Here is a 25,665-nt window from a genome sequence, read left to right as displayed (position 1 = left end):
TGCAGTAGAAACAGATTATTTGTGGCAGGACTATCAAATCACCTCACTATTCTAAGTTTTTCCTACAGCACTCAGTAGCACTTAATATTTGTACATATACAGATAATGGTTGGTGACTGGTTCATGCAGCCTTAATTCCACAAAGATAGAAATAAAAGGTCAACATGTTTCACACATCCAAACCATCCTTAATCATGGCAGAAAAACATAATTTTAAGTTCCCACTATGAATATTTGGTGAGATATCACAGCTGTGTATTTTCACAGCACAAAGAACGCATCTTACAGATCTGCAAATCACAGTGTGCTGACGCTTAGTGTTGTAGTTTTGAACAACACCATTCATTTTATCATATAATGTGTTGAAAAATGAGAAAAAATGCCAGGTTTGGCTTCCTTCATTTTACAGTGTGTATTGTGTTGTAAAAGCAAACTGACCAAATGATTCAGAGTCAGTAGTACGATTACTGTGATACCAAACTTATAAGTTTATATATATATATATATATATATATATATATATATATGTATATATATATATATATATATATATATATATACAGTGTTTAGCATAAATCAGTACACCCAAATAGATTTGTCAGCAAACCTGTAGTTTCCTTTCAGAATCATCATTTTATATGGGATACCATACTACAAAATACTCTCGCAAATTTGAGCCATTGAATGCAAACAGGATTTGGTATTTTGCAGACCCCAAAAAAGTAATTTTCTTAACAAACTCATTCAAGATCATGTTTCAAAAATGAGAACATCCCAGTAACAGTCTTAAGAGAAAAGCTAAGTTTAGACAACAAAATTCTAATTAACAAGAACTGAACCACAGGTAAGTGTAATTATTCATTAAACAGATGTCCAGCAGACAGGTGTCTGTAAAAGGAAGTTACTTAATAAAGAAAACTCCTTCCCATTTCATGCTATCAGCAATGGCACCACATAGAAGGGAAATGTCACAAAACCTGAGAAAGAAAATAATTTCTTTGCAATAAATGTGAAGTCTACAAGAAGATCAGCAAAACTTTACTTATCAGTCAGAATACTGTAGCAAAAGTGATGCAAAACTATAACAAAGATGGAACTGCAACCATCTTACAGAGACGTCCAGGCCGACTATGGAAGTTAACACCTAAACAAAAGTGTCCTCTGATGAGAAGGGTAAGTGGCACCACATAGAAGAGAAATGTCACAAGACATTTCTGAGAAAGAAAATAATTTCTTTGCAATAAATGTGAAGTCTACAAGAAGATCAGCAAAGCTTTTCTTATCAGTCAGATGGAAGTTAACATCTAAACAAAAGCATCTTCTGATGAGAAGAAAATCGACAGGCAAATTCATTGCTATTAGCTGAAGAAGTAGAAAGCCAAACTAGGGTGAGTGTTTTCCATGACACGACACGGTGTACAGTCATGGCCAAAAGTATTGAGAATGAGACAAATAGTAATTTTTCCAAAGTTTACTGCTTCATTTTTTGTAATGGCAATTTGCATATACTCCTGAATGTCAAAGAGTGATCAGCTTAACAGCAATTACTGTACTTACAAAGTCAATATTTGCCCAGAAAATGAACTTTAACCCCCAAAACACATTTCAACATCATTGCAGTCCTGCCTTAAAAGGAGCAGCTAACATCGTTTTAGTGATTGATCCATTAACACAGGTGTGGGTGTTGATGAGGACAGGGCTGGCGATCAATCAGTCATGATTAAGTAAGAATGACATCAGTGGACACTTTAAAAGGAGGCTGGATCTTGGTATCATTGTTTCTCTTCAGTTAACCATGGTTATCTCTAAAGAAACACGTGCAGCCATCATTGCACTGCACAAAAATGGCCTAACAGGGAAGAGTATCGCAGCTACAAAGATTGCACTTCAGTCAACAATCTATCGCATCATCAAGAACTTCAAGGAGAGAGCTTCCATTGTTGTCAAAAAGGCTCCAGGGCGCCCAAGAAAGACCAGCAAGCGCCAGGACCGTATCTTAAAACTGTTTCAGCTGCGGGATCGGACTACCAGCAGTGCCGAGCTTGCTCAGGAATGGCAGCAGGCTGGTGTGAGTGCTTCTGCATGCACTGTGAGGCGGAGACTCTTTGTGCAAGGGCTGGTTTCAAGGAGGGCAGCAAAGAAGCCACTTCTCTCCAGAAAAAACATCAGGGACCGACTGATATTCTGCAAAAGGTACAGGGAGTGGACTGCTGAGGACTGGGGCAAAGTCATTTTCTCTGATGAATCCCCTTTTCGATTGTTTGGGACATCTGGAAAACAGCTTATTCGGAGAAGAAGAGGTGAGCACTACCACCAGTCTTGTCTCATGCCAACTGTAAAGCATCCTGAACCCATTCATGTGTGGGGTTGCTTCTCAGCCAAGGGAATCGGCTCACTCACAGTCTTGCCTAAAAACACAGCCATGAATAAAGAATGGTACCAGAATGTCCTCCAAGAGCAACTTCTCCCAACCGTCCAAGAGCAGTTTGGCGCCCAACAATGCCTCTTCCAGCATGATGGAGCACCTTGCCATAAAGCAAAGGTGATAACTAAATGGCTCATGGAACAAAACATAGAGATTTTGGGTCCATGGCCTGGAAACTCCCCAGATCTTAATCCCATTGAGAACTTGTGGTCAATAATCAAGAGACGGGTGGACAAACAAAAACCAACAAATTCTGGCAAAATGCAAGCATTGATTATGCAAGAATGGACTGCTATCAGTCAGGATTTGGTCCAAAAGTTGATTGAGAGCATGCCAGGAAGAATTACAGAGGTCTTGAAGAAGAAGGGGCAACACTGCAAATAATGACTTGCTGCATTAACTCATTCTAACTGTCAATATAACCTATTGGTACTCATAATATGATTACAATTATATTTCTGTATGTGATATAAACATCAGACAAACACTAATAAAAACCAGAGGCCAGCAGATCATGTGAAAATATAATTTTGGTGTCATTCTCAAAACTTTTGGCCATGACTGTACACTGCAAATGAATGGCATTCATGAGTGTCCTCCACAAAGGAAGCCTCTCTCCCTTAAAGCCCATGAACAATAAAAGTCCGTCTACAATTTGCCAGGGTCCATGCTTAAAACTATGAGGACTACCGGGACTCTATACTGTGTATGTGCATCTTATGTGTATGTCCGTATTTTATGTTTGTGTGCACTATGTATATGCATACGTTAAAATGTGTATAGAGTATTAGCATGTGCAAATTTTATATGTGTGCCTAATATAAATATACATGGAAATGTATATGTAGGTGGTGCCTGATGGAGGGTGGGGGGCCCAGATCAGAAGTCCTGATTAAGGGTCCTTCACTGTCATTGTCTGCCCCTTATATAAACAGTAAAATCCTCTTTAATAACTGGACTTCCATTGGGGTGGACTTCTCATAGATGGCCAGTAGGCATACTATATTGTGAATCTGGGCATCTCTCACAGAAAATCTGATCTGGATATGAGGGTGGTCTTCTATAAGCGGTGATGTTTTGGAGAGATTTAGGGAAAAGTCCCAATTCTTATCCATCGATCTGGTAATTTGAGTAAAATATTTGTGTTGATAACTGATCACAACGTCACAAAATATGTAAGATTTGGCATAACCTGGCTCATTTTTCAAAAAGTTATGCCCAATTTTTTTAGCACCAAGTTTTGTTGCTTTTTTGTAGACTTACACTAACTTAGTATATTGTGTGAGAATTAAATGAATTATGAATTAGTTGGCGCATTTTACCACACTCTGGGGGTCCCTGACAGTCCTTCTTTACCGGCCCTGTAGTGATGCCAATGTAAACTTCCAAGTGACCGCGCAGTCAATCACTGTCACGAATGCAGGACAACCTATGATTAGCTAATTTTTGGGAAATCCTTATAACAAAAGGGGATTGAAAATATTTACAATTATTTTAAAAGCATTAAAAAAAACAGACCCAATACTTATAATTAGTTTGTTGAAAGTAGTCTAATTAAAGGGAGCTGAAAGGATTAGAGATTATGAACCCGATTCACCAGTGTTTTGCCAGAAAACTGGCATAAAGCTCCTGAAAAGTTGCAAAGTTTTGTGACTTTTCCCATTTTCACATAATTTTAACTTCTTTAAAGCCCAAGACGTACTGATACGTATCTGCGCCCTGGGACTTAAGAGCCTGATACGTATTAGTACATCTTTGCGATCGCGCACACAGGCTGTGCGGGCGTGATCGCCGCCGGGTGTCAACTGATTGTCACAGCTGACACCCGGTGCTATGTGCTGGGAGAGGTCCCGCACATTAACCCCCGCAATGCTGCGATCGAAGTCGTTCGCAGCATTGCGGGGGCAAGGGGAGGTGATCGGGATAGTCACCTCTCCTGCCGGCGTCCAGCAATGTGTGCCGCGGCTTCCCGGATGTTGCTGACGCGCCCCCTGGGCCATATTCGTTAGTGGGAATATCCGGAGCCGGGTCAGATGGGAGTTGTAGTCTTCCGAGTGGCTGTGACCCGGTCCGTGCCCAGGGTGTCAAACTCAGTTGTATGTGGCAGTCATACAGATGTTATAAGTTCTTTATTGTCGACTACGCCACCCGTTGTGTTGCGGTCACTGTGGCCGCCGCTGCAGCAGGGTCCGCTGAGGCTGGTGGTGTAGGTGCAGCTTTGGTGATATAACCCCCAACGGGTGGGGTATAGCCTCAGGGGGATCAGGTGCAGAGGATGGGAGTTGTGGTGATGCAGTGTAGACGGCAATCAGAGACAGAGTCGGGTTATGCAGTTTAGGATGTTTACTCACTGCTGATGTTCTGGTCACTCCAGCTTCGAGTGACCTCCCGAGCCGTGCTGCGTCCACCAGGTTCTGGATCCAGCCAACTCCCAAATAAGTCCGGAGCGTGACCCTGAGCTCTCCTTCAGTCCTTTCTCTGGCCGTCCCCACTATTGATCCACCCAGGTCCAGCTCCCTCGGGCCTTCTGTTGGGAGACCCTTGGCCTTGGGTTCCCTGACCCTCCTTGTGGTATGCCTTCGTGGTGGATGTGGTGGGTGACCGTGGCAAACGCTGCCCACGGTCTCCGGTCTCTGGCTGGGGAGTGTTTTTACCCCCACCAGCTTGGGTTCCGGTACCCTGTGCCGACTCTTCACCCGGGGATTTAAGTTGGGTTCTTGGAGTCCTTTTCTTCTGGTTCCCCCCTCTGGGTCTCTCTCTCTCCTCTCTCACTCTGGGTCTCTCTTCTCCTCCGCTCCTGACTTTCTCTCTGCAACTGACCCTGTTCTTAGTTGGTGCCCACCTTATATACACCCTCTATGTGTGAGCTCAGGTGACCAGCACCCAATGAGCTCCTATCTTTACCCAGGCTGCTCCCCCTATCTGCCCCTACACTACTTGGGATGTACCACCCCCCTCCCACTCCAGCCAGGAACAGACTCGGTCGTACCTGCACATTTCTAAGTGGGAGTACCGTCGGTCTGCTCCTCGGAAATGGGATGTGTGTAGTGCATGCAGCCTACCGAGCTCAGTTCCACACTCCATCCTTACCCGGGAGTGAAATATCACACCTCTGGGTTGAGGTGCAATACCCCTGTAGCAGCCGAATCCTCAGGGTGCTACATTCCCCCCTGGTAAATCACAGCACGTCCTCGGGCTGTAAGACAAAAACACCAAAACATACAAAATTTTTTTCATAAACAACATAAAACATATAAAACAACATTATATATATATATAAAACATTCTCGTCGTCTCTTGTTTCTCCTCCGGTCACTGTGCAACGTGTGACCGGGTAAAGTGCGACAGTCTCTCTGGAAAACTGGTTTTCCCATAAAACCGGTAGGGGGCGCTTTAGGACGCGCAACTATATACAGGGATTATGGCCGCTCTCAGTCCTCGGCCAGTTAAGGAGGGAAAGGGGAATGGCTGCTCACAGTCCTCAGCCTGTGGGATTAAGGGTAAACGGGTAAACAGTTCACTCAGCTGGTCCCAACGGGGTCTATATTTGCAGTAACAGTTTCTTTATACCCCGATCGGGTAACTATTTACAGCACCTACTCCGCTGTACTCAACAACGTCTTCCTCCTGCTCCTTCTTTGGGGATCTCAGCTTCAGACCCGTCCGGATCCTCTTGCTCTTCCTCCTCACATCGCAGCTCCTCCTCTGTCAGGCGATGCACATGGAGGGCGTAAGGTCCTTTGGCACACTTGTGCCGGGTAAAGGTGACCTCGTCCCCGATATAAAGGTCACGACCTCTGTGCCCCTCCGGCAGATGGGACTCCACATCTCTGCGCGTGACAAAGACGTCGCCGGGGGTGTTGTGGTCTCTGATGAAGCCCCACCCATGCTGCATGTTGAACTTAATTACAGTCCCGGTGGTGCGGGGACTGTGCACTGCACGGGGGTCCCTCCTGGCTCGGCTCTTCTGCTCGGCGCTCCTTATTTGGGCCTGTTGTTCCCGGACCCGCCTCTCTCTCCGCTCCCTCGCAAACTCCTCGAGCTGCTGTCGGCAGCACGCAGCACGCTCCGCTGCAGCTGCCCTGGTTTCTTGAGTGAACCCCATTAGGTCTTCTCCGGTGGGGTCCCACTCAAATTGGGTCTCTTCAAGCGGGGGCGAGATCCTTATCACGGGCTTCGGAGCCGGAATCAGGGGTGCACACATGGCCCCAACTCTCCTCTGGTGCTCCAGTTCATAATATTTCTGGGGCCAGATGAAAGGCTGCCCGTCCGGCCACGTGTGCTGGGCAAACAAGTCCTCTCCCAGACGCGGCACCCTTGGTTTTACGGGTGCGGGCGCGGTGGTGGTGGCGCCCGGGTTGCCCAGGCCTTGCGGCCAGGCCTGGGGCACCTGGAAGGTGAAGGGCACCGTCAGGACGGCGGCGCCCTGGGCTACCTGGCCTTGCGGCCAGGCCGGAGGCTCCGCGGAGGTAGGGGGCGCTGTTGGTGATGCGACGCCCAGGAATTCTAGGCCCTGCGACCAGGCTGGTGTTACTTCCTGTTTTGCCACGCTCGGGGTCGAGGCGTGTGACGTCACAGGGGTCGCGGCTGCGGTTTGAGGCCTAGTCTGCGGCGGTGACGTTGCAGCGACGGGCACGGCAGGATAGACTTCGGGCTCTGCGACGGGGAGCTGGGGCAGGTACGCGGTTTCCCGGTTTGGGGTATAGACGTCCCCTTTACCTGCCTCCATGCGTTCGGCTCCCTTCTCGGCGCCGTCTCCGGCCTTGGGTCCTCCCGCGCCATCCTCAGAGGCGGTCTGTCTCCTCATCTTGGCTGGCGTGCTCCGGGTCTTGGTTTGCTGGGCCATCTCTCGGCTCCACTCCGCCAATGTCTCTCGCTGTACCCGGGCCATCCTCCGTGCGAGGCCCTCCAGGGCAGTCTGCGCACACTCCCGGTCTCGGGGGAGCTGTGCGAGGACCTCCACTAGGCCTAGTGGGGTCGTGGTTTCCAGCAGGCTCCTGACCAACGGGTCGGTGCTGCTCTGCTCTTCTTCCAGCAGGCTCCTGGCCAGCGGGCCGGTGCTGCTCTGCTCTCTGGCCATCTCCGGGTGAGCTTCTCTGCTACTCCTCTCCAGGCTTCTTGCCTCCGGGTGCGCTCGCTCTAGACTGCTCCAGGCGGCACCCATCTTCGCTCTCTCCTTTCGTCTCCTCCCCCTTCGAGGGCGGTCCCGGGGCCACTTGGTGACTGTCAGCTCCAGGGGCTGTTCTTTCACGCTGACAGACACCTCTAGCATCACAGTCTCTGTTGGTGGGGGCGGTTTCCACTTTTGGCGCCATTTTCGGTCCTGGCCCACGATGGGAGGTGGCCTCTCGCCACCCTCTGGCACGCCCATAATGGCGTCCGCTCTTCCAAGGCGGGAAACCTTTGGAAATGGCGGGAATCGCTTCCCAGTGGCGGGAAACTCTGCAGATGGCGGGAAAACGCTGTTAATGGCGGACAACCGGCGGGAATCGACTGGTGATGGGGTCCGATGGCGGGGACCCTCCGGAACCGGCAGGAGACTCCTTTTTGAGGTATACTCGCACTTTTCTTCAGGCACGCAGTACCCGGGTGTTGCGGGCACGTAATCCTGCCGACTACGCCAAAGTTGACGCGCCCCCTGGGCCATATTCGTTAGTGGGAATATCCGGAGCCGGGTCAGATGGGAGTTGTAGTCTTCCGAGTGGCTGTGACCCGGTCCGTGCCCAGGGTGTCAAACTCAGTTGTATGTGGCAGTCATACAGATGTTATAAGTTCTTTATTGTCGACTACGCCACCCGTTGTGTTGCGGTCACTGTGGCCGCCGCTGCAGCAGGGTCCGCTGAGGCTGGTGGTGTAGGTGCAGCTTTGGTGATATAACCCCCAACGGGTGGGGTATAGCCTCAGGGGGATCAGGTGCAGAGGATGGGAGTTGTGGTGATGCAGTGTAGACGGCAATCAGAGACAGAGTCGGGTTATGCAGTTTAGGATGTTTACTCACTGCTGATGTTCTGGTCACTCCAGCTTCGAGTGACCTCCCGAGCCGTGCTGCGTCCACCAGGTTCTGGATCCAGCCAACTCCCAAATAAGTCCGGAGCGTGACCCTGAGCTCTCCTTCAGTCCTTTCTCTGGCCGTCCCCACTATTGATCCACCCAGGTCCAGCTCCCTCGGGCCTTCTGTTGGGAGACCCTTGGCCTTGGGTTCCCTGACCCTCCTTGTGGTATGCCTTCGTGGTGGATGTGGTGGGTGACCGTGGCAAACGCTGCCCACGGTCTCCGGTCTCTGGCTGGGGAGTGTTTTTACCCCCACCAGCTTGGGTTCCGGTACCCTGTGCCGACTCTTCACCCGGGGATTTAAGTTGGGTTCTTGGAGTCCTTTTCTTCTGGTTCCCCCCTCTGGGTCTCTCTCTCTCCTCTCTCACTCTGGGTCTCTCTTCTCCTCCGCTCCTGACTTTCTCTCTGCAACTGACCCTGTTCTTAGTTGGTGCCCACCTTATATACACCCTCTATGTGTGAGCTCAGGTGACCAGCACCCAATGAGCTCCTATCTTTACCCAGGCTGCTCCCCCTATCTGCCCCTACACTACTTGGGATGTACCACCCCCCTCCCACTCCAGCCAGGAACAGACTCGGTCGTACCTGCACATTTCTAAGTGGGAGTACCGTCGGTCTGCTCCTCGGAAATGGGATGTGTGTAGTGCATGCAGCCTACCGAGCTCAGTTCCACACTCCATCCTTACCCGGGAGTGGAATATCACACCTCTGGGTTGAGGTGCAATACCCCTGTAGCAGCCGAATCCTCAGGGTGCTACATTGCCATGATGACCCGATTCACTGAGGGGTGCAGTTTTAAGAATGGTGTCACTTTTGGGTATTTTCAGTCATAAAGACCCCTCAAAGTGACTTCAAATGTGATGCGGTCCCTAATAAAATGGTTTTGTAAATTTTGTTGGAAAAATGAGAAATCGCTGGTCAATTTTAACCCTTATAGCTCCCTAATAAAAATAAATTTGGGTTCCAAAATTGTGCTGATGTAAAGTAGACATATGGGAAATGTTATTTATTAACTTTTTTTGTGTGACATATCTCTCCGATTTAAGGGCATAAAAATTCAAATTTTGAAAATTGCAAAATTTTCAAAATTTTCGCCAAATATCTGTTTTTTTCACAAATAAACACAGGTGATATTGAAGAAATTTTACCACAATCATAAAGTACAATATGTCATGAAAAAATATTCTCAGAACCAGGGGGATCCGTTGAAGCGGTCCAGAGTAATTACCTCATAAAGTGACAGTGGTCAGAATTGTAAAAATTGGCCTGGTCATTAACGTGCAAACCACTTTGGGTTGTAAAGGGGTTAAGGACTCTACCTGCATATACAGTCATGGCGGAAAGTGCTGGCACCCTTGAAATTGTTTCAGAAAATTACACATGTTTTATTACACGCATGTTTATTTCCTTTGTGTTTATTGGAACAACACAAAAAAACTGAGAAAAAAAAGGCAAATTGGACATAATTTCACACAAAACTCCAAAAATGGGCCGGAATACATATATATATTTTTGATGGGACAACACTGAAGATGCGACACTTTGATACAATGTACAGTAGTCAGTGTACAGCTTGTTTAACTGTAAATTTGGTGTGCCTGCAAAATAACTCAACACACAGCCATTAATGTCGATACCGCTGGCAACAAAAGTGAGTACACCCCTAAGTGGGTTCTCAGCTGATGTTATTTGTTGGTTTTTCTTTGCATCCCGAACAATTTTCTTGGCAGTTGTGGCTGAAATTTTTGTTGGTCTACCTGACTGTGGTTTGGTTTTTACAGAGCATCTGATTTTCCATTTGTTAATCACAGTTTGAACACTGCAGACTGGCATTATCAATTCCTGGGATATCTTTTTGTATCCCTTTCCTGTGTTATACTCTTTTTGCCTCCCTTTCCTGTGTTATACAGTTCAACTACCTTTTCCCGTAGATCCGTTGATAATTCTTTTGCTTTCCCCATCTCAAAATCCAGAAACGTCAGTGGCTGGATCCCAGAAACTCACTCAGCTTTATGCACACACACTGATCATTGTACCCTGTACAGATTCAAGACACCCTGTACCAGATGCAGCAGAGCAGCCCCAGAACATAACTGTGCCTCCAGCATGTCTCACAGTAGCTACAATGCTCTTTGTAGGCTTCATTTTTACATCTGTGAACCTAGAGCTCATGTGATTTGCCAAAAAGTTCCAGTTTTGTCTCATCTGTCTCTACTTAGAGTAATTGTTTTAATGCATAGTACACATGGAAATAAGCGACTTTGTTAATTATATTATCAGAGAAATTTGCTCCTTTGTCTTCCTGGACTGATCTTTCACTCTTAATTTCTCGGATAAACTCTGTATTCAAAGGATCCAAAGGATGAAAGAGTCTACAATATACACAATGCAGGATGAATATGCCTGGCTACCCCCGTAACGTCAGTGTGTAACAATAATTTTTGTGCGTTGATTGGGGGTGAACGTAATCAGCACTGCAGACCCGGCAATCTTATCTTAACCTCCTCCCTTTAGCCGTCCTTTACCTCTCAACTGGTTCTCCGTACAGAATTGCTCCCATTTTCTCTTATACTCCTAGATTTTGGTTCAGTCTCAATGATTTCCAGGACTTATTCTTTTAATTAAAAATGCATTTTGCTCATGTTTGTATAAATGTGCTATGAAATCTGTGGTATATTTTGGATGTCTTATCCTCTTGAGTGGTCTCTCTCATTATAAGTCAATTATGCAGGACATCTCCATTTTCTTATTTGAACAGATGGCTATATTGGCAGGACATCTTGAGCGATGTCAGAGAGTGATGTCGAAAATGAGTCATGGTGAATGTACAATGAATAACCGAAGCACCACTATATTTATGCTGGAGATGCTGTATTGTGGAGGCTTAATTTTAATGTTTAATTCGTGGTGCTTAGGTTGCACTCCCACATCTGTGATGCACGGCCTGAGCACCGGACTCGCTACCCAAACTCTACAGCCTCCTGCTGTTCTGGTCAGGAGCCCAGCGGCCAGTCCGTGCATCCATCCTTCTACACTCGGACCGCGACACACAGATATGCGAGTCCGGCCTTCATTTTCTGAATGGTTTATATAACCCAAAGCTATTAAAACAGACTTTTCCTTCAGAATGGGGGTGTTATTTTAAGACACTCCCTTTACTTAAAGTTAGCCCAACTAAAAGAATACAGTGCACTTAACCTCTGCAGCCTATTACTTGACTCAAAAGTGATGGCAAGATAGCTGGCATGAGACTTCTGAGCCCAGTGATTGGCTGCCACAATCACATATGCTGTAGTCGTGCTGTCACCACTGCAGCCTGTCAGCAAAGACTAGGGGCAGAGGTGAAGAGGCAGCATTTGGACCTTAGATGAGTAAGTTAATTTTGTTATTTTTACATTGGACACAAAAAATAATTATAAACCCCTTAAGCCAAAACTGGCCAAGACTAAGTTTTGTTAATGTTTTGGACCCGTTCCTGCTGTTTGGCTTTTAGAGGTTTTCTCATGCTGCTCTATAAAGACATATGGACATATTAGAGGGGTGATAGTCTTAGTAGTTACCTCGGGGGGGCCTTAATGGAAAGCTACTCTGTGCTCGTCTATCCATCTCTCCTTGTATTACAAGATCGGCCATACTGCGGCTGTGAATCTGCCTGGCTGGCCCTGACTTTCCAATGCAAAATTAGCTAATTGATGGAAGTACTGGAAACCAGACCTGGCGGACCCATGACCTTCTTGAAAGGGTTTGTCTCTAATAACAAAATCTCCTTGCAAATTACTGTCTAGGAAAACCTGAGAGTGAATATTGGCTGATCAACATTTAGGAATCGTAGCTGATCAATGGGTTTGGAAGAGATTCATGATGCAATTGTTCCAAGGCCGGCCATGTACTAGAAATTGCAGATATTTCTCAGATTTATTCCATGCTGATCTGTGAAGGAGACGAAGTTAACCACTTAATGACTGCCAACGTATTTTTTTTCTTATGAGGGTCATTAAGGGACCTTATTCTATAGTTCATCAAAAGGCTGAACTATATAATAAGTCCTGACCCACCATTGCTCTCAGCCGTCGATCGCGACAGTTTAAAGGAAACGTGGGATCAGATTCTTGCTGTCTGAACCACGGGCAGCATGAATCAGAGCCTGGTTGTGGGATTGCAGCCGGGTATATTTTACTCTGAAACGCTGAGGTGTCTCAGAGTATTTAAAGCCTCAACTGAACGTGAGCTCCAGAAGCTTCCTGCCACCTGTATTAGTTATCATTGGTCCGCTCACTTCCCTGGGTGTAGTCTTCCTGGTAGCTACAGCGATGGTTTCCTCCCTCTTCCTTTTCTCTCTACAGATACTTATTGAATATATACCTACTGATTGTTGGAGGCTGACCAAGTATTTTTAATATGACTGAGCAAAGGTTTCATCTTAAAGCCATAGACTACTAGCCAAACTACATTTCTCCTGACTCCCACATACACATACCTTCTTGGCTGAGTGTGCATGTGTTCTCAGTGAGGAGAGGGCAGTCAGTCTATGCCAGGCCGCTCTCGAGGTGGGTAATGTGCTCTCAGCAGTTTTTCCCCTGACCACAAAAGGATCAGGCATATTGAAATCCAACATACCCGATGCTTCTTTTCCCAGTCATCTGCCATTGATTAGATTATTGTCCAGTGCTACTGAATTTAGCAGATCCAGTTACCATTAATGTATGACTGCTCTTAGGCATAATTCACAATACGGTTGAGTCTGGTCAGTTCTCTCCTTGGCTGAGCTGGAAACAAATGAAAAGTTGTCCAGTTTTGTGCACTTGTTTGGACATCCACCATTTCAGTGTCTTCACGAGACGTCCGACACAAACAAAGAAACTCTCAGATTAGTTTTGTTATCTGTTTCATTTTGGTGCTTTTTTTTTTTACTACACTGTGGAGAAAAATGGCTAGTGGACCATACAGATGTGAACGAGCTTTTCTTTTCTGAAGTGAATGGATGATCTGACAAGAAAAAGGTCAAATAATAACAAAAAAGGGTGGGTCAGGTCTGGGGTTGTCTCCAGCTGCATAGTTTCTGCAGGGCTGGATGGGACGCTGGTGTTTTGACACATGGTTTCACTCAGATTTCATGGAGGAAAAAGAGAAGAGGAAATAGCTGTGGTAGATCACAAGGATTTGAGAAGAAATCACATACCGCTCTCCAGCAAGGAGGAAAAGTGAAAACATCATTTGGATGACCTATTTTCCTTGGAAGAACTGCAGCTTTAATAAGTGCAAGCCAGAAGTTGTTAATGAAGGACTTGTTATCTTCAGTATCTGATGAGGCATCACTTACATGTTACTTTAGTAATTATGGCAGCCAGATCTCACCAGAGATGGGGGGGGGGGTACATTTCACAGCATTTCAGGCAACATCATGGAACGGGTCCTCTTTCAACTTATATTTGCAGTAGGCAGAAGAAATACTCCTAAAAACTGGGCTTTCAGGAAATGACCTGAAGGACTGCGCCCCTTGATAAATTTCAGCTACAGAGGTTTATAGATGCTGAAAGATGACCCAAGGCTGTATTTTTACAGCGATTTTTGGACAGAATTTTTTTTTTTTTTCAGGTGACACACTTTCCAAAAAAGTGTAAAAACCAGGGTGCTGAACACTGCAACAAATCATTGCTTTTTACTGTAGAAAATGTATTTAGATTGTAACATGTTTTTATGTAATTAATAGGCACACGCAAATTGTTAAAATCATGACCAAAACTGTGGAAACCTTCCACCATATCTGCCTTACAAATGCACTTGAGAAACTTGTCAGTGTCCCTTGTTTTGCAACATGAAATAGCACAGCCGAGACATTCGTGAAAGAAACTTTTGCCATGTTGTTTTGGGTTTTTTTGTTGTTGTTTTTTAAATCCAAGGGAACCTATGGCTGACGAATGGCACTGTATGCCTTTACAGTAGCCTTTGTCAGAGGTATATATTGGGGAATTCTTCCATCCGATGGACACAGCAAATTGCACGTTGAAAAGATCCCTAGAGGAAGGACAAGTTGGCCTATTTTCATATTTCTATGGTTCTTGTGCTCGTGATTTGATTTTGCACATGAAAAATTGCAACATGCAGTAATTTCGTCCATTTTTCAGACCAGATATTGCATATTTAAATGGCAGGCGGATGAGCAACTTAAAGCAGCATGTTTACCCTGCAGCTTAACCCCGAATAAAAACTCTTACTGTAAATTTTAACAGGCGCAATTTTTTTTTTTCTCTTAGCCAGACATCAAGCAAACCCAAAAACTTGAGTCAATTTTCCAGACTCTTCAGCTGCTTTGAGGGCTGTGGAGACAGAGGAGTTGGAGCTAGTTTTGGGTGGAGTTGGAATTTGTAGGAATGCACCAACTTAAAATAATATACATGTTTATTTTTGCTTTAAGGAGTTGTCCACTGCTTTCACATTGCTTCCTTATCTATAGGATAGGGCATCAGTGTATGATCGGCTGGGGTCCTGCTCGCGGCACCCCCGCCAATCAACTGTTATCGGCGCCGCCGGTCGGAAGTTCTTGCCTTCGGTGCTTTTCCGTCAAGTTGTAGTGGCCAGCGCTTGTTACTGCACATCCGCCTCCTTAAAGGAGATATCCAGCACTTTTTTTTTTACTTTTTTTTTTTCTTATTGGGCTAAGAACTTACCGTCAGGTAGTTGCTAGCTACCTGCCTGTTCTGCCCAGCATAGATCTGCTCCAGCTCAGAGTGATCACGGACCACTCCTGAGAGCGATTCTTCTGCTTCTGGTGACATCAGTTCAACAGAGCAGCTCCTTCTCTTCCTCTCTGCTCTGTTGGTCGGGCGTCTCTGCTGATCTCATACTGATTGATAGTTATCTACCCACTGCCTGACTGCAGGGAGTAGGCTGTCAATCAGAAGAGCTGTTCTGTTCACATCAGGTCAAAGGAAGCAGGAGAATCACCGCCTGAACACATCATCACAGGGCAGAACGGGCAGGTAGATGGCAACTACCTGCCGGTAAGTTCTTAGCCCAATAGGCCAAAAACTTCAAAGTCCTGATGACCCCTTTAGCTCTGTTAATAGAATAGAAAATATTTTGAAGTCAATATGCAGTCCCTATGTAATACTGTTACCATTTTACTGTAATAAGCTTGTTCTTACTAATTGTTGGCTCTTTATGAAGGAGTCGGAGTGTAGAAAAATAGGCATTATAAGCATGGCTTACTGACCCCACAGCCCTGCTTCTATCAGCTGAGATTCCTACTATTTTTTGGAAAAGCAGCTACTAATACTTTCTAGTATAGCAGAGGATAACCAATATTTAGTTGTGATTTTCATTATTATGATATTTTTTTCCCCTCTGTACAATATTGTATTATGTGACTTTGCACGTTACATGTTATTTAGATAAGAAGTATCCGGCTAATTGTTACTAATTATTATCAAACCCTTTGTGCTCAGAGGCCATGTCAGAATCCATTCATTGATGACTTGTGTAGCTTGATGGCTAAAACAGGTCTTTAAAATACATGTCTTTCCTTTTCTTCCAGGAACTTCTTTTCTAAAAGATCAAAGGACCTCAAATCCGCAGCTGTTTGGTAAAGTTCCTCCTAGAGAGAGCGCTCAGAAAGACTGTAAAATCATTCAGCAGGTGAGCGGCCTCCCCGTATAGACCCCATCCCAGTCCATGAACTGTTTATATACAAACCTTACATGGGAAGTCTTCGCTGTGCGATTGTGCACTGGACGTACAATTGTGTTTAGTTAACAGTCTCTGTCTAAGCTTTGTGCACAATTTACAGACGTAAGCATCACTTATTTGCACTGCAAGCTCCCAAAACCTGTTTTCTGTATTAATGTATTTTTCCTACTGCTTTATGAATTTAGTTATTAGGGTAAGATCAGACTTACTGGATTTTCAAGTGGAAATTGTGAACAGTAGAAAAATGGCAATATATTAAAATCCACAGCACCAACTTTATCTGAATGAGGCATTTAAACAGCCCTCCAGTCTCATTACTCTTGTTGTGTGTTCGGCAGTTAACGATCAATGATCTTTATTATTTTACTCATTTTTATAGCCCCATTACTTACATGCCACATTACAGACATTGTGAGCCCCAATGGGGACAGTGATGATGATCTACTGTACATTCCCTATCAGAGTGTGGGAGGAAACCAATGAAAACACGGCGAGAAAGAACAAACTCCTTGCAGATGTTATCCTTAAGCTCTTCCTGTTCAGCTCTTGTTCTTCTTCCAGGCTCTGCTGTTGACGGGGCGTGATTGCCCAAGTCATGGTGATTGACAGCCGGCTTCACAGTGGCCTGTCAATCAGCAGGACATCAGCAGTCACGCCCCGTCAGCACAGCGGAAAATAAGCATCTGCTCTGTTATATGATGTTATCGGAAGCCACAGAATCGCCGTCAGAACCCATCCGTGATTGCTCAGAGGATTGGTATCGGACACTACAGTCAGGTATTAGCAACTACCTGCCTGTAAGTTGTGATGCCCATGAAAAGAAAAAAATAGACCCTGATAACCCCTTTAATGGGAACCTAGCAACCTAGTGCTAACCACTGAGCCACCATGCTGCCCATCTTGCAGTATGTACTTTATCATCATTCTGCCCGACTTTTAAAAAAAAATGTCCTACTGGTGAGCTTGTGATGGTATTCTGCTGGTATAAAGCAGTCAGTAAGCGGTGACTGAGCTTCCGGGAAAGGGACCAGTAATAATATGGAGTGTCTGACTACCTCCCTCTGTAGAAGAAAAACTGAGAAAAAAGCGCGCTATATGAAGAACCTGATAGGTAGATGTGACGGAAACAGCCAAAAGGCCACTCACCTATTGGAGTTGTGCACCCCTGCACAACTCCGGTGTTAGTGTGAGGATGGAAAGAGCAGGCACGTCTCACCGCAGGGTACAGGTGGCTTGGCATACCACGTGCCGTGCGCTGCAGACCGCCGCTCGTGCTCACCGCTTCCAGGTTCCAAGTTGCAGACCACGTGACCGCCCACAGATCACATGACTCAGGATCAGATGTGCATCACCACAGGTCCTGAAAGTTAGGAGAGTGCAGCCCCTAACCGCAGGTCCTGAGTTGAGCAACGAAAGGGGGATTTTATGGTAAGGGGATTTAAGAATGATTGACTAGAAGCTGCTCCTGCCGCTAACCCCAAAAGGGGGACTGAAAGTGGTCCAAGTTAAATAAAATAAAAAAGCGGTCTATAGGGCGCTAAAAGAATGAACACTAGAGGTAAAAGATTTAGGGCTAAAAAATAAAATACATTTAATGAGCCCTTTTCACAACGCGTTTCGATAATTAACTATCTTCCTCAGGTGGTACAAGGGTATGAGCACAAACATAAAATATATATAGACAAGGATTCACAGTGATTGGTTGATACTAATTAGTTAACCTGGGTCCAAACAAAGGAAACCCTTCATGTGCTGGTGCAAAGTGTCCACATTGGTTTCACATAAGCCACCTTCACATGAATACAAAGTATCAAAAACACATTGGATAAGATATAGAATATGGCAATACAAGTTGGTAAACAGTTATTCAAAAATACATCTGTAGTGCCTACATCAATTTCATAGAAGTCACCTACACATAAATACAAAGAATCGAAACATATTAAGTGAGATATAGAGTAGTAATAAATATTAAAAAACAGTTATTCAAAACTGTAACATAAAAAAAAAAACATTTACCCCCAAGGGTTAATAGACAAAATTAAGTATATATTTTAAAAGAATATACATCACCAATGCAAAGCACACAAAAACATCACTGAATTATGATGTATTGCAAATTAGCGATGGAAGAAAAAAGAAAAACATTTAAAACATAGCAATTATAATTCCATTAGAAAGGAGAAGGAAATGACCTTAAGAACTGGTTACATTTTCAAGGGCCAAATTCAGACCCTCAGGGGCCAACGTGCCCAACTTGAAGATCCAAAAACTTTCTTTATTAATCAAACTCACTAGTCGGTCGGGGACAGTATCAGGTATGTGGTCTATAATAGTTAGCCTCATATCTCCTGGATCTTTTTGATGAACAATGCTAAAATGTTTGGATACGCTGTGTAATTGATAGCCTATCCGAATGTTATGTCTGTTTATTTAGACGTGCGTGCATAGTTTGTATCGTTCGACCCACGTACTGGAGGTTGCAAGTACACTCAAGCAAATAGATCACATGTGTCGATTGACAATTCACATTGTGTTTGATAGAGAATTTTTTTTCCTGTGGTATCTGATGAAAAATTCTTTTGATTACCACTTTGAATGACTCTACGACATAAACATTTAGCCATATTACAGGAAGACGCCCCGAACAGACACCCCCTTGTGAGGGTTGTGTTCTAGATTTCAAGGATGTGTTACTTGGTGCTATTAAGTTTCGCAAATTTCTGTTCTTCCTATAGATAATGCTCGACTTGTTGGGTATAAAGGGTCCTAAAATAGGGTCACCCTTCAAGATAAACTAGAATTTATTCAAAATATTATGGATGGTAACCCTAGATTGACTAAATATGGTGACCATGCTCCATCTAGTCAAGTCTGAGGCTAATTTATTTCTACTCTTATTTTTATCAGTGAATGACTCAATCCTATCAAGACACATACCCTGTGTAAGGGTTTTAGTTCTGGAGAAAGCATCCATCAATAACTTTTTGGGGTAGCCTTTCTGTAGAAATCGTTTTTTCAATATTTTAGATTCCACTAAAAATTCAGAATCTCTGGTGCAGTTTTTTCGGACCCTCTAATATTGCCCATAAGGGACATTGGTGATCCATTTACTCAAATGTCCATGCACATCTACATGTATCGGTTCAGTCTCTATAGATTGGTGACCAGGGAAGGGCTTTGTGGGGGTGGAATTATAGTTTTTCCTCTCTTTTCTTCTAATAAAAAATGTTGTTGTATAGTTAGTTTTTAAAAAAAATCATTGAGATCAAGATATAAAGAAAACAGTAGGAGAATTAGGGCAGAAGGACAAACCTCGTTCAAGTAATCGGATCTTATCATCGGTTAAAATATGGTCCGACAAATTAAAAATTCCTAAATTCCCATTCGTGCTATTGTATTCTAATCTGCCTTTGTCCTTTTTTCGGATATATCCAGTAGAGGTACCGGGTTTGCGGAGGGTTCGTCCTCTCCCTCTACAATCCCGTTTTCTCTTTTTCTCTTTGGGTGACGTCCGGGCGCAACCCGAAAAAAACTGTGTGATTTTTGAATCCCTCATATTGGGATTCTGAATGTAGGTAGCATTTTTCTCATTCAGAGAAGCCGAAAAATGGGCTCTAGTTGATGATTCTTGTACAGATGGGGTTAAGTCAATTGTCGAAGATACATTTCGTAAAACAAGTAAGGGAACTACAGGATGAGTGATGTTGGTGGTATTAGATTCCTTAACCCCTTAAGCCCCGGAGCATTTTTCGTTTTTGCATTTTCGTTTTTGCTCCCCTTGTTCCCAGAGCCATAGCGTTTTTATTTTTTGGTCAATATGGCCATGTGAGGGCTTATTTTTTGCGGGACGAGTTGTACTTTTCAACGCCATTACTAGTTTTATCATATCCTGTACGGGAAAACGGGAAAAAAATTCCAAGTGCGGTAAAATTGCAAAAAAAGTGCAATACCACAGTTGTTTTTTATTTATTTATTTTACCATGTTCACTGAATGCTAAAACTGACCTGCCCTTCTTATTCTACAGGTCATTATGAGTTCATAGACACCAAACCTGTATAGGTTCTTTTATATTTAAGTGGTGAAAAAAAATTCCAAAATTTGGTAAAAAAATAAAATAAAAAAATAGCGCCATTTTCTAAGACCCGTAGCGTCTCCATTTTTCGTGATGTGCGGCTGGTTGATGGCTTATTTTTTGCGTGCCAGGCTGACGTTTTTATTGATAACATTTGGGGTAGATCCGATGTTTTGATCGCCCGTTATTGCATTTTATTGCAATTTTGCGGCGACCAAAAAACTTAATTCTGGCGTTTAGAATTTTTTTCTCGCTACGCCGTTTACCGATCGGATTAATTCTTTTTTTATATTGATAAATCGGGCGATTCTGAACGCGGCGATACCAAATATGTGTATGTGGGGTTTTTTTTTATATATTTTATTTTGAATGTGGCGAAAGGGGGGTGATTTAAACTTTTATATTTTTTTTTATATTTTTAAAAACTTTTTTTTTTTACTTTTTGCATGCTTCTATAGTCTCCATAGGAGACTAGAAGCAGCAACTATCCGATCACCTCTGCTACATACAGGGGACGAGCAGGTCCCCTGCATGCAGCAGAAATGGTCCTGTACTATGAGCGCCGACCACTAGGTGGCGCTCATAGCGACAAGATCATGACAACCACAGGCGTCTGCTGCAGACCCTGGGTTGTCATGCACGCCCATTGGCGACCCGCGATCACGTGACGGGGTCGCCGGTGGGCGGGGCTTATGACGCGCTACCCGGAAGCGCGCGTTAAATGCTGCTGTCGGAGATTGACAGCAGCATTTAACTGGTTAACAGCCGCGGGTGGATCGCGATTCCACCCGCGGCTGTTGCGGGCACATGTCAGCTGTAAGAATCAGCTGACATGTGCTCCGTTCAGTGAGGGCTCAGCGCCGGAGCCCTCACTGAACGGAGGGTACGCAAATATGCGTACTAATACGTCCCCGGTAAGTAAGGGGTTAATCCCATCCACAACAGGTGATTCAAACGAAGTGAGAAAGTGTATAGTTGTGCACTGTCAACAAGGATAAATTCTTGAGGTCAACATGGACCTCCATTTGTGTAGATATGGCTGTGGGTGGGGAGTTGATTTCAAGGTCTGATGAAAACTGGACTGGATCTTTATCTATAGAATGGACTATTGGGGCTATATCCAAAGATGTGGGATTTTAGTCCAAAAAGGACTGCATCGTCTGAACAGTGTCTAAATTTTCTGTATCAATTGAAACCCTCTTATTATTTTCTGACCTATTTTTATCTGCCATAGATTTCATGACTCCCATTTTTGTAGAAACAGTTGGTAAAGTTTTCTTGTGCTGTTCATAAAAACTCTTTTGTTTAATAGATTTAAGAAATTTTAAAGACAAACTTCTCTTTTTGTCAGGGGAATCGGGTGTGGTAAACGGAGGATTTGGAATTAAAATAGGATCAGATTCGATCCCTCAGTGAAATTAGCTGGTTCCTGTCGGGATGGAATAGAGGAACCAGCAATTGCATCTATTGCACATATGTCCTTCCTATCCCATAGTAATTTTGCTGCTTTTTTCCTTATAATCTCCTCTTCAAATTTAATTAGTCTGATTTTGAGATTTGCATCCTTCTCATTAAACTCTACAAAGGGAACAAATGAATCAAGCTTCCTTCTGAGAGATTTAAGTTCCTCTAGGGCCTGTTGCGCTAGAAGAGTTCTCTTGGTGATGAGAAGATTCATCATACCAAAGAAACCAATGTGGACACTTTGCACCAGCACATGAAGGGTTTCCTTTGTTTGGACCCAGGTTAACTAATTAGTATCAACCAATCACTGTGAATCCTTGTCTATATATATTTTATGTTTGTGCTCATACCCTTGTACCACCTGAGGAAGATAGTTAATTATCGAAACGCGTTGTGGAAAGGGCTCATTAAATGTATTTTATTTTTTAGCCCTAAATCTTTTACCTCTAGTGTTCATTCTTTTAGCGCCCTATAGACCACTTTTTTATTTTATTTAACTTGGACTACCTCCCTCTGTAAGCACCGTACTCGCAGGTCACAGTCCTGATGGAGCGGAGTTAGAGGAGGCTAGCCGCAATGCAGTAGTGAAATAAATGACAGTCATGTATTGACTTGGATATATTATTTTTGTTTTTTAAAACCCGAGTGTACAATTGCTTACAGGGGACTGCCTGAGCTGAACTGAAACCTCTACAGAATCGTGAATGTGTGCAATGTCCCCAGCTGATCAACGGTCACATAACCGCATGAAAGCAATTTGTATACTTGTGGGCACATGCCAACTATACGTAAGAATTGAGCGAAACTGAGACCATCCACTGACTGGGGAACTATGACAGTGTGTGCTTTACTCATGGGCACAATTCTGTAGTCTGCAAACTTTTAATTTCAGCCCTGACAATCCCGTTCTTTCGTTTTATTACTCTTTTCCAAGAGCAAAAAGGTTTTATTATTTTTCCATTGACACAGCCATGTGAGGATTTTTTTTTTTGCAGAACGAGTTGTAGTTTTGAATGATGCAATTAATTTTGCTATAAAACATACAGTTATAAAAAAGGCAGTCATACTTGCCAATACCTAGTCGCAATACTAATGTACAACGGGATGTAGCAGCCCTCAGGTGGAGAGAGAGCTGGTGCAAAATACTGATGAAATAACCACTCTCACACCTACCGTATTTTTTGGACTATAAGATGCACCGGACCATAAGACGCACCTAGGTTTTAGAGAAGAAAAAAAAAATATTTACGCAAAAGATGTGTTCATGATGCACTTTTAAGGGGAAGGGGGTCTTCTGCTGACACTGGTATAGGGGTAATGTCCCCCAATTCTGACAATATCCCCCATCCTGGTATATATGCCCCCCCCCCTTCCTTTTATACGTGGTCCCCATCCTGGTATGCTTGGCATCCCTCCATCCTGGTATGCCTGGCATCCCTCCATCCTGGTATGCATGGAACTCCTCCATCCTGGTATGCATGGCACCCATCATCCCTATCCTGGTGTGCATGGCACCCCTAATCCCTATCCTGGTATGCATGGCACCCCTCATCCCTGTCCTGGTGTGCATGGCACCCCTCATCCCTGTCCTGGTATGCATGGCACCCCTCATCCCTGTCCTGGTATGCATGGCACCCCTCATCCCTGTCCTGGTATGCATGGCACCCCTCATCCCTGTCCCGGTATGCATGGCACCCCTCATCCCTGTCCCGGTATGCATGGCACCCCTCATCCCTGTCCCGGTATGCATGGCACCCCTCATCCCTGTCCCGGTATGCATGGCACCCCTCATCCCTGTCCCGGTATGCATGGCACCCCTCATCCCTGTCCCGGTATGCATGGCACCCCTCATCCCTGTCCCGGTATGCATGGCACCCCTCATCCCTGCCCCGGTATGCATGGCACCCCTCATCCCTGTCCCGGTATGCATGGCACCCCTCATCCCTGTCCCGGTATGCATGGCACCCCTCATCCCTGTCCCGGTATGCATGGCACCCCTCATCCCTGTCCCGGTATGCATGGCACCCCTCATCCCTGTCCCGGTATGCATGGCACCCCTCATCCCTGTCCCGGTATGCATGGCACCCCTCATCCCTGTCCCGGTATGCATGGCACCCCTCATCCCTGTCCCGGTATGCATGGCACCCCTCATCCCTGTCCCGGTATGCATGGCACCCCTCATCCCTGTCCCGGTATGCATGGCACCCCTCATCCCTGTCCCGGTATGCATGGCACCCCTCATCCCTGTCCCGGTATGCATGGCACCCCTCATCCCTGTCCCGGTATGCATGGCACCCCTCATCCCTGTCCCGGTATGCATGGCACCCCTCATCCCTGTCCCGGTATGCATGGCACCCCTCATCCCTGTCCTGGTATGCATGGCACCCCTCATCCCTGTCCTGGTATGAATGGCACAGCAATCTCCGTCCTGGTATGCATGGCACAGCAATCCCCATCCTGGTATGCATGGCACCCCTAATCCCTATCCTGGTATGTATGGCCCCCTCATCTTTATCCTGGTATGTGTGGCCCCCTCATCTTTATCCTGGTATGTATGGCACCCTCATCTTTATCCTGTTATGTATGCCCCCCTCATCTTTACCCTGGTTTGTATGGCCCCCTCATCCTTTTCCTAGTATGCATGGTCCCCGTAATCCCCATCATGCTGCACATATAAAAAATAAATATATAAACACTCTTACTCACCTTTCTTCTCTCCTCCAGCGCTGACGCCTGTCTGCCCGCACTGATCTCCCCATGTGAGCCGCGCATGGCGTCACTGCCATGCGCGGCTCACAAGGAGAGATCAGCTGACGGAAGTCACTGCTCCCCACGCCGGGACTGTGTGAGCGGGGAGCGGTGACTTCATGCTCCTTCATAGCCGGCACACAGCTTAGCCGCGCTGCGGCTCCTGCTGCTACCGGGTTATCTCGTGTGCCCGCTTATTAAAGGGCATGAATATTCACCCCCTCCCCACGCCCATGGGCGTGGAGAGAGGTTAAATATTCATGCCCTTTAACAGCGGGCACAGGCGATTCCGGCAGCAGCTGCGGCTACACTGTGTGCTGCTATTAAGGAGCATGAATATTCAGTGCTCCCCATGGGCGTGGGGAGCAGTGAATATTCATTTTCTTTAGCAGCGGGGACAGCGTAGGCTGCAGCAGGCGGCTGCTGCCTCCTGTGCCCCGCTCTTCCACCGCTACCGCTCCCCACAGCACAGTATATATACCCACCCCTCCCCAACATTCGGACTATAAGACGCACCCCCCATTTTCCTCCAAAATTTTGGAGGAAAAAAATGCGTCTTATAGTCTGAAAAATACGGTACTATTCATGGAGGGGATTAGAAATGCACAGGATAAGGCTTGTATAGGGCGCCAGTCACACAGATACATGTAGTGCAACATGCCAACTTGCTGCCTATTAGTGATGCCAAAGCTATTACAGAATTTCCCCAAAAATAAGCCCTAGCATGATTTTACAGGATTTTTGGAGGATGCTTCACATATAGGCCCTACTCCAAAAATAAGTCTTAGTTAGTCAGGGCTGGCGTTAGGAGAGGGGAGCAACTGGGCAATTTATCAGGGCCCCTACTCTTTGGGGCTCCCTAAGCATTTCTATTCCAAGGCTGCTTAAGGACCTTTGGTGACATCATAGTCATGTGACCATAATGTCAGCAAAGGTTCTTGAACTGTGGGAGCCTAGAGTAACTGAAGAGTAGATAGACTGGTATGTAGGGGGGGAGACTGGACAATTTCTCTAGGTTCCCACTCTGAGGCCCTCAGCGTTTCTATTCCAAGGTTCAGACTACTTAAGGACCTTTGGAGAAATCACTGTCCTATGACCCTGATGTCACCAAAGGTCTTTTAACAGAGGAAGTCTAGAGGAGCTGAGACAGGCTGGTATGTATGTGCAGTGTGTGTGTCTGTGTATATTCTTGTGTATGTGCAATGTGTGTGATAT

Source organism: Phyllobates terribilis, unplaced genomic scaffold (genome assembly GCF_046119375.1).
Source record: "Phyllobates terribilis strain yellow unplaced genomic scaffold, ASM4611937v1 Scaffold_153__1_contigs__length_4458050, whole genome shotgun sequence".
NCBI classification, from domain to species: Eukaryota; Metazoa; Chordata; class Amphibia; order Anura; family Dendrobatidae; genus Phyllobates; species Phyllobates terribilis.
This window is presented reverse-complemented; position numbering follows the sequence as displayed.